Here is a 7,820-nt window from a genome sequence, read left to right as displayed (position 1 = left end):
CAAGACCTGTTATTCAAGAGGGAAATGGCATAACCAATCTACCACGCTTGGGTGATAGAAAGGTTATACCATTTTTCTCTTTTTATTGGCACACAAACACACACACACACACACAAGAAGAAGAGATTTTTAACGTCGTAGGAAACTATCCCAAAAGACGTTAAAGACTAGGTTAGATGTAGACTTACGTTAAATTAGATTTAGGAATATTTGAGTTAAATTAGATTAGATTTAGGTTTATTTACGTTAGATTTAGATTTACGTTATATTAGATTAGATTTAGGTTTATTTACGTTATTTACCTGTTATTGAAGAGGGAAATGGCATAACCAATCTACTACACTTGGGTGATAGAAAGGTTATACCATTTTCTTCTTTTTATCATTTAAAATAAGGTTAGATTTAGATTTACATTAGATTAGATTTAGGTTTATTTAAGTTAGATTAGATTAGATTTAGGTTTATTTTGAGTACACTGAAGGATTATACTGCCTACGCGTTTGAGAGTGGCCGGTGTCTTGGTCACTGCATCGGAGATGCTTAGGAGTGACTCAAACACTGCATCAGGGTCACCTAAAGGCAAAGAATGAAATATTAGCAAGCAGGGTGCAAAAGAGAAGTCAAAGCAGCATGTGCCAAGAAGAGGTCACTCATGGAGAGCTGCTCTCAATCTCTAAGGAGAGTCAGACGGCTTCGCAGAAGTTCCAAGAGACGTGCAAGCAAGCAAGCGGGTCCACGCAAAAACTACTGCGCAGCTACATAGCTTTCGAAAGTGCCATTTTTTCAAGCGCTGATCGCTTTGTTTTCATATTAATTCTATTGAGAGAGACCACCTCCCTGATGGGCAAACTGGAGAAAGCTTGCAGATTGTCAGAGGAGGAGCACTCTAGATCTCGCATTGCAGCTCGAAAAGCTGAGAAGAAGAGTTCCGTATATCTTTGACCCTTCAATGGAGCGAATCACCACATGTTCAATTAGATTAGATTTAAGATAAGATTTTGGATTGAATTTTTATATTAGAGTCTAACTTCGAGATTACAGTAAAAAAGTTAGAGTTAGACGAACGGTGAAAAGATCTACTGTCAAAAGATTTTAAGATGCTGTGAAATGCTACAGCTAGAGAAGAGGCAAAGGGGTTTTGTCCACTACATGCAATATCATGTAGACGTGGGTGTGTAGATTTCTTGTACCCACAAATATAGGCATTTACCAATAAAGAGGAGATTATAACCAGGTGGTTCTGATCTCTGTGCACCTGTAGACCGAGGTGTGTGGGGATTGGACATGACTAGAGAATGTGATGTAGTTTACAGTGTGAACAAAGAGAGAGAGAGAGAGAGAGAGAGAGAGAGAGATAAGATGAAGAATGCCAAAAGAAGATTAAATTTTTTGTCCAAGTTATAAGATTTTTACCCTCATTATGAGTAGTGACGAGGATGTGGGGCCGTCCAACCAAAACACCTATCTCTCAACGAGGATCTTATGTCCTTATAATCATTGCAAGCATGATGTGCGATGGACAAGACGCATTTCTTTGCGGAACGTTCACAAATTTGACGAGTTCGATCTTTCTATTATAGATGGAGCTATCGCCAATTATAGCTTTTCGGACTCTAATACTGGCCAACAGGCAGCAATCTTGCAACCCAATACACGTGTTCGTAGGCGCTTTGGTCAAGCAGCATATGTGAGGCCACAAGATGTAGCCTCTGACAGCTCGAGGGATGATCATGCAGACCACATTCCCAACGAGGCAATGTTTGAGCTCAAGATTGATGAAATGATCGAGATGATCATGGATTCAGAAAGGCTTATCTATGATCATATGAAAAGTGAAGCCGATACGCCATTGTATAATGGAGCATGTGTGTCTAGATTGAAAGCGCTCCTCGTTCTTCTCAACATGCAAGCAAAGTTTGGATGGAGTGACATTAGCGTCATAGCGCTTTTCAGGTGATCTATTACAATTAGTTTACTTTAAGAAAACTCTAAATGTATAATGATCTGATAGATTTTTACACAATTGTACTGTATTTTTATGTTGTGTAGATTGCTCAAAGAGCACAATACTACCAGCCAATAATTTGATTCCAGATTCTTGAGAGGAAGCAAGAAAGATTTTGCGAAACTTGGGGATGGATTACAATTCGATCCACGCTTGTCCTAATGGCTGCATTCTTTTCATAGGGGAATACATAGACATGGAGAAGTCTCCGAAATGTGATTCCGAGAGATATAGAGTAGATCTCCATGAAACAAAAATTCCGCAAAAGGTTTTGCGACATTTTCCTCTACTTCCTCGCATCAACCATTTCTTCGAATGTAAGTCCACAGCCGCCGTAGCATCATGGCATGAGGAGAATAAATCTTTGGATGGTGTGCTACGGATTCCTGCAGATTGCGCAGCCTGGAAACATATGGATGGAACATAGTCGGATTTTGTCACGGAAGCTCAAAATTTACGCTTCGGCCTCGCTATGGATGGCGTAAATCCATTTGGTCAAAGATCAACATCTTACAGTGTATGGCCCGTTGTCATCGTCAACTACAACATTCCCCCGTGGTTGACTACAAAGAAGGGGCGCCTATGGCTAATCTTGATTGTGCTGGGGTAATATAAAGTGAAGAATATGGATGTGTATCTTTGTCCACTATTGGAAGAGCTACAAACATTGTGGATTGGCATAGAAGTGGTGGATATGAGCCGACACACAGGTCGATGGAATGCTTTGATCAGAGGCATTCTAATGTGGACCATGCATGACTATCCCGGACTAACAGAATTCCCAAGTGATCTACTTGCACGCCTCACTCAGACACTGTAAATCTTGGTTTTTCTCAAGCTGATCTATTATCATGTGTATACATGCACGGCTTCAAACAAGCGGATACAGAGCATGTGTAACATGTGGACCTAGACTGAATGCACGTACGGTGCCCTCATTGAAGAAGAAAGAAGGTCATCAAGCATATCTTCCAGAGAATCGTGTGTTACGTGATGGCTTTTTGGGAAGAGAGCCACTGAGGATGTCTTCACAAGCATGGTAACAGCAGAAGGAGATGTGTGATGACAGATTGTCCCCAGGGATGAAGAGACTATCTCTATGGTATGAGTTACCATAGTGGCCCCAACTCATGATCAATCACTTGCTCGATCCAATGCACATATTGAAGAATGTGGGTAATCTACTATGGGATCATCTGGCCGGAAAGAAAGATACTTTGGGAGCCACGGTGACCTTAGAAATGTGGATCGTATGAAGAAATATTGGCCGCAAACAGTGTCCAATGGATCGATAAAACTCCCTAAATCACCATGGATTTTCACAGGAGCCCAAGAACGCAAAGTAAAAGAGACCATTCGATCTCTGCGGACCCCCACTGGCGTAATGCACTCGCTCCGAACATGTTTTACTAAAGAAGGAAAGCTTACCGGTTTGAAGTCACACGATTGGCATAAAATGTGTCAGGTATGTTCATAGTGGAATATATCATAGTGGGAGTTGTGTAACAAATTTGTGTGTGGACTTTAATATCATTGTTGCACGTGTTTTGCAGTTTATTTTACCGATTGCCATTGAGGGATGTTTGTCTCTTGACGTCCGTAACATAATCTACAAACTTGCAAAGTTGGTGCAATGGATCTCACAAAAGGAGATCAATGTAGACTCCATACCATTCGCCAAACTAAACGCTGCGGAGGTTGTGTGCATGTTTGAGAAACATTTTCCTACTACCATGCTAACCATTCAAGTGCATCTTCTTGTTCACATAGTTGATGAGGTGGAAATAGCTGGCACATTAAATTCCAGATGGATGTTCCTTTTAGAACGTTTCTTGAAAACGCTGAAGGGATATGTGCGTCAAAAGGCACGTCTGGAGGGTAGCATGGCATAAGGTTGACTGGTATCAGAGTCCCTAGTGTACATTGGAGAGTGGGTAGATGGATTTGATCAAGCCCAGAATACGCTATGGTGAACCATAGATGATGAGCGCATATATGGGATTGTCATGTGCAATCTCGGTGTTGAGAAGAAGATGACGGAAGATCTAGAGGCTAAAATCAACCGATTTTGCATGCTTCACAATCCAGTGATGCAAAAGTGGATTTCACAATATGAGGATGCAAAGCAAGAGCGACGAAGGGCAGGAATCGAGTGGAGATGGGGAAGACGACCACCGATGCACTATCCAATGGGTCTAGAGAGCCTACCAACATTCATGAGCTTAAGATGGTTGCACAACCGATTGAAAAGTGCACAACAGTGCGGTGAAGAAGTGACTGAGGAAGAGTGGGAGTACTCTCGGGGATGCGCGACCAAGGTAACTTTGCAATGTACGACTAGTGACTTTTTAGATGTTTGAAAGGCCACTCATAATCTTTATTGGTTATAGTATAAGTCATACACAGCAGCATGGTGTAAAGGTGAAAATTTTAGGGTAGAACGGATCGACAAAAAGCGTTTTACTCAAGATTGTGGAATCATGGAAAAATTTGAACAGTCTAGTCGATGACGGTCCTTTGATGCAGATCCTGTGGTGGCGTAACTCACTTGTTTCAGCACACTACAAGATATTTTGAGGATCAATTATAAAGGAGTTTTTGTGGACTTGTTCGACGTGCAATGGTTCAAGATAAACATGGAGGGTCACAACGCTACTGTGCGAGGAGAGTCTAGTTTTCTTGAGGTGGATTCAACTAAGAAATGGACTGACCTAAGAGACACTTTCGTACTACCCGAGCATTGTGAACAAGTAAGTATGTAAATAGTTAACATCTCATTTTAGAATTTATGTGCTTCGAAGCTCTCACGTAAGTTATGTGGCTCTGGCAGGTGATATTTCATCCTACAAAGTCTACATCAAACTGGTGGTACGTCATAGAGGTAGCCCCTCATAGTGCACGGACGTATGAAGGCTACCATGTGCCAATCACAGTGGCTTCAATGGAGGAGATTGGAGAAGATGCTCAGTCAGAAGCCATTGAGGTGGAGCCAGACGAACATCAAGCTGCTACTCTCTATGGGGTGCGTGCAGAGGATCTACAAAATGAAACGGAGGACATCTGTTTAAACGGAGAGCTCTATATAGATATAGTAAGTTATGCTGAGCTGTGCGAGGATGAGAGAGAGATCTCTTAAAGACATAAATATTGTATTTGAACAATTTTGCTACGTTTTGTAAAAATTCTGGCTCTCTGAGTACCTTCCATGTTGTATAACGCTCTTTTGATTTTGTGCTCACATCTTGGGTAATCCACGGCCACATGCAGCTCCACCACCTGGTTTTTTGACTGCAAGATTTGATTGCGTGCACTCTCTCTCTCTCTTTCTCTCTCTCTCTCTCTCTCTCTCTCTCTCTCTCTCTCTCTCTCTCTCTCTCTCTCTCTCTCTCTCTTCGATTGAAAATTTTGAGTTATCGACTTGCCTCTTCCATCACTCAAGTTGAATAGAAGAAGAACACATCATTGCAACATTGCGTCATTGCATCATTGTATTTAATGGTCTTTGCGTCCACTCCAAGTACGTATGCTCAAGGTATGTTCTCATAAGCAAGGACGACGAGCACCTCCTCCTCTCTCTCTCTCTCTCTCTATCTATCTATCTCTATCTCTATCTATCTATCTATCTATCTACTTGTCCATGTTTTCTACTCCATTCATTCAATATTAAGTTTAAATGTTCATGTGTTTAATGCAGGTATGGATGATGATGAGTTTCTTTCTTCTTTGTCACCCCAGTAGAGACAATTGTACGTGGAGCGTCATCGCTCTGGTGCACCATCGTGGGTTCCTACTCCATTGCCATCTCCCTCTGTTTCGGAGCATTCAGCACGCTCCGAAGCTTCGGTGTCGACGAGACGATCTTCACACTCGTCTAGGCGCCGGAGCTCTAGTGGTGGGGTGGCGGTTGTTGTGGGGATGCCACCGCCGATGCTTCGACACCGCCTCGTGTTCGAAGAGGCTCTTTACCCTCCCCTTCTTTTTCCGCCCTGATACCAGCCACGACATTGCCATCAACACGAGGATTTGTACTGCTGACTGTGGTTCCCCGCATTTACACACCACTAGCTACTCCTGCAGGAGTCACTCCAGTGGACACTCCTCGCTTCGGAGCTCAGACTCCAGTGGAGACACCTGACATCCGTACCCCCATTGACACGTCGCTAGAGACCCCTATCGGGACACCCAGGTTCGCGCGTCAACGGCAAGAGAGATTGCCTTACTCCGTCAACTTCAGCGGCGGCATCATCTTGGATGGTGAAGGCAAGAAGGTGATTTCGTGCATGTGTTGTCTTTGCTCTCAGGTGTTTAGACAATACATACTAAACACCTAGAGTGAAGTACCGAATGATTTAAAAGACAGAGTCATCAGCATGCTTCATGACGAGTTTCCCGTTCCAACACGGGATGACCGCTTCAATGAAGACGTGACGAAGGTTCGAATGCGCGAATACTGCAAGCACAAGCATTCCAAAGTGCAAAAAGCAATCAAGCATGGGTGGAACAGACCAGATTGGCTGCCAAAGAATATTGGAGGAATGCAAAGAAAGCAGCACACGAGAATCCTCAGAAGTGGAAGCAACAAAAGGAGGCAACCAGAGCGCGAGTAGAGACAGGGAGCTCGCACCACTTGGGGAGCGGTGGGTGGGCATCATTTGAGGCCGATTTTGTAAGTGTTTTTGTATTGCTCTCTATGTTTGATAGTTTAGGGTTTATGGTTTTTTAAATTCTAACATAATGGATTCTTTGTATGTTTTGACAGTGGTCGATGACAGGACGTGATCCCACACCATATGAGCGTGAGTACACAGGCAGGAAGGGTTTAACCGCCCTTATGGACATTCCGAGTTCTCCCGGCCACATGGTTAGTATTAGGGTTTATTCTTTTCTATTTGTTGTATTCTTTTATAAACGTCGCTATATGTTTATACTTACAAAAAGCTATCTTATTGTTTTTTTTGCAGAATCCGACAGATACGCCGCTTGGACGCGATGAGACGTCTGATTAGACGACGTCAGTTTAGCCATAGCTAGATAGCATTAGTTTCTTTTTGTCATAGCTTATGTATCATGAGACGACTTTTATACGTCTTTTTGAAAACCATGTATATTTTTTAAATAATGACAATGGTTTGTAACTATTGCATTTGCAAAGTTTAACAATCAAGTGATTTTACCTATATGTACAATTATCATTGATTTACTTTCATCAATTCATGCTTGTCAGTTTTGTATCTTTATTTTGCAAACAATACATACGATGGATGATGGAGTTGATGGTTATATTGTCTTGTGGGTCACTATTTTGGGTCTATATCTACCTTTGCACTTTTTTCCAAAGGTGAATTAATTAATGAAACATTCAATATGGTTGATGGGTGGAATGCCCTACCACCAAAACAATTTCCTCTCGGACGCCGCTATGAACGTCGCTATTTAAGGTCTGCAGTGTCACTATAATCATCGCTATAGGTGTCGCTATATAGCGATGCATATAGCGACTGTCATAGTGACGCTTATAGAGACGTCCCTGTATCCACGCTCTTAGCGACGGCGGGGGTTATAAAAACCCAATGTATTTTCGTCACTAAAAGCATCACAAGAGCACACGGCCTCTTGTAGTGCACATCGATTCCTATCCACAAGATTTGGAGCTCTTCTATAAGTGGTGCCAGATAGACGTCCATGTTCTTTTGCTTTGTACTTTCTTGGGACGATCAATGGGGACGATCAATGGCAACAACAGATGGCCCTTCTTGATAGCGATCCATAATGGAAGATTATACTTAACCAGACAAATAGGCCACGTCCTCGATGA

At 42.4% G+C, this 7,820-nt stretch overlaps 1 pseudogene; it reads left to right on the top strand.

Annotated features, from left to right (window-relative positions):
- The first annotated feature begins 630 nt into the window (after window positions 1–630).
- Window positions 631–7,011, top strand: LOC147440384 (uncharacterized; annotated as a pseudogene).
- The last annotated feature ends 809 nt before the right edge of the window (window positions 7,012–7,820 follow it).

This window comes from Adiantum capillus-veneris, chromosome 15 (genome assembly GCF_014529385.1).
Source record: "Adiantum capillus-veneris isolate H3 chromosome 15, ASM1452938v2, whole genome shotgun sequence".
Classification (NCBI taxonomy): domain Eukaryota; kingdom Viridiplantae; phylum Streptophyta; class Polypodiopsida; order Polypodiales; family Pteridaceae; genus Adiantum; species Adiantum capillus-veneris.
The sequence above is the reverse complement of the archived record's forward strand: the minus strand, read 5'-3'. Positions and strand labels throughout refer to the sequence as shown.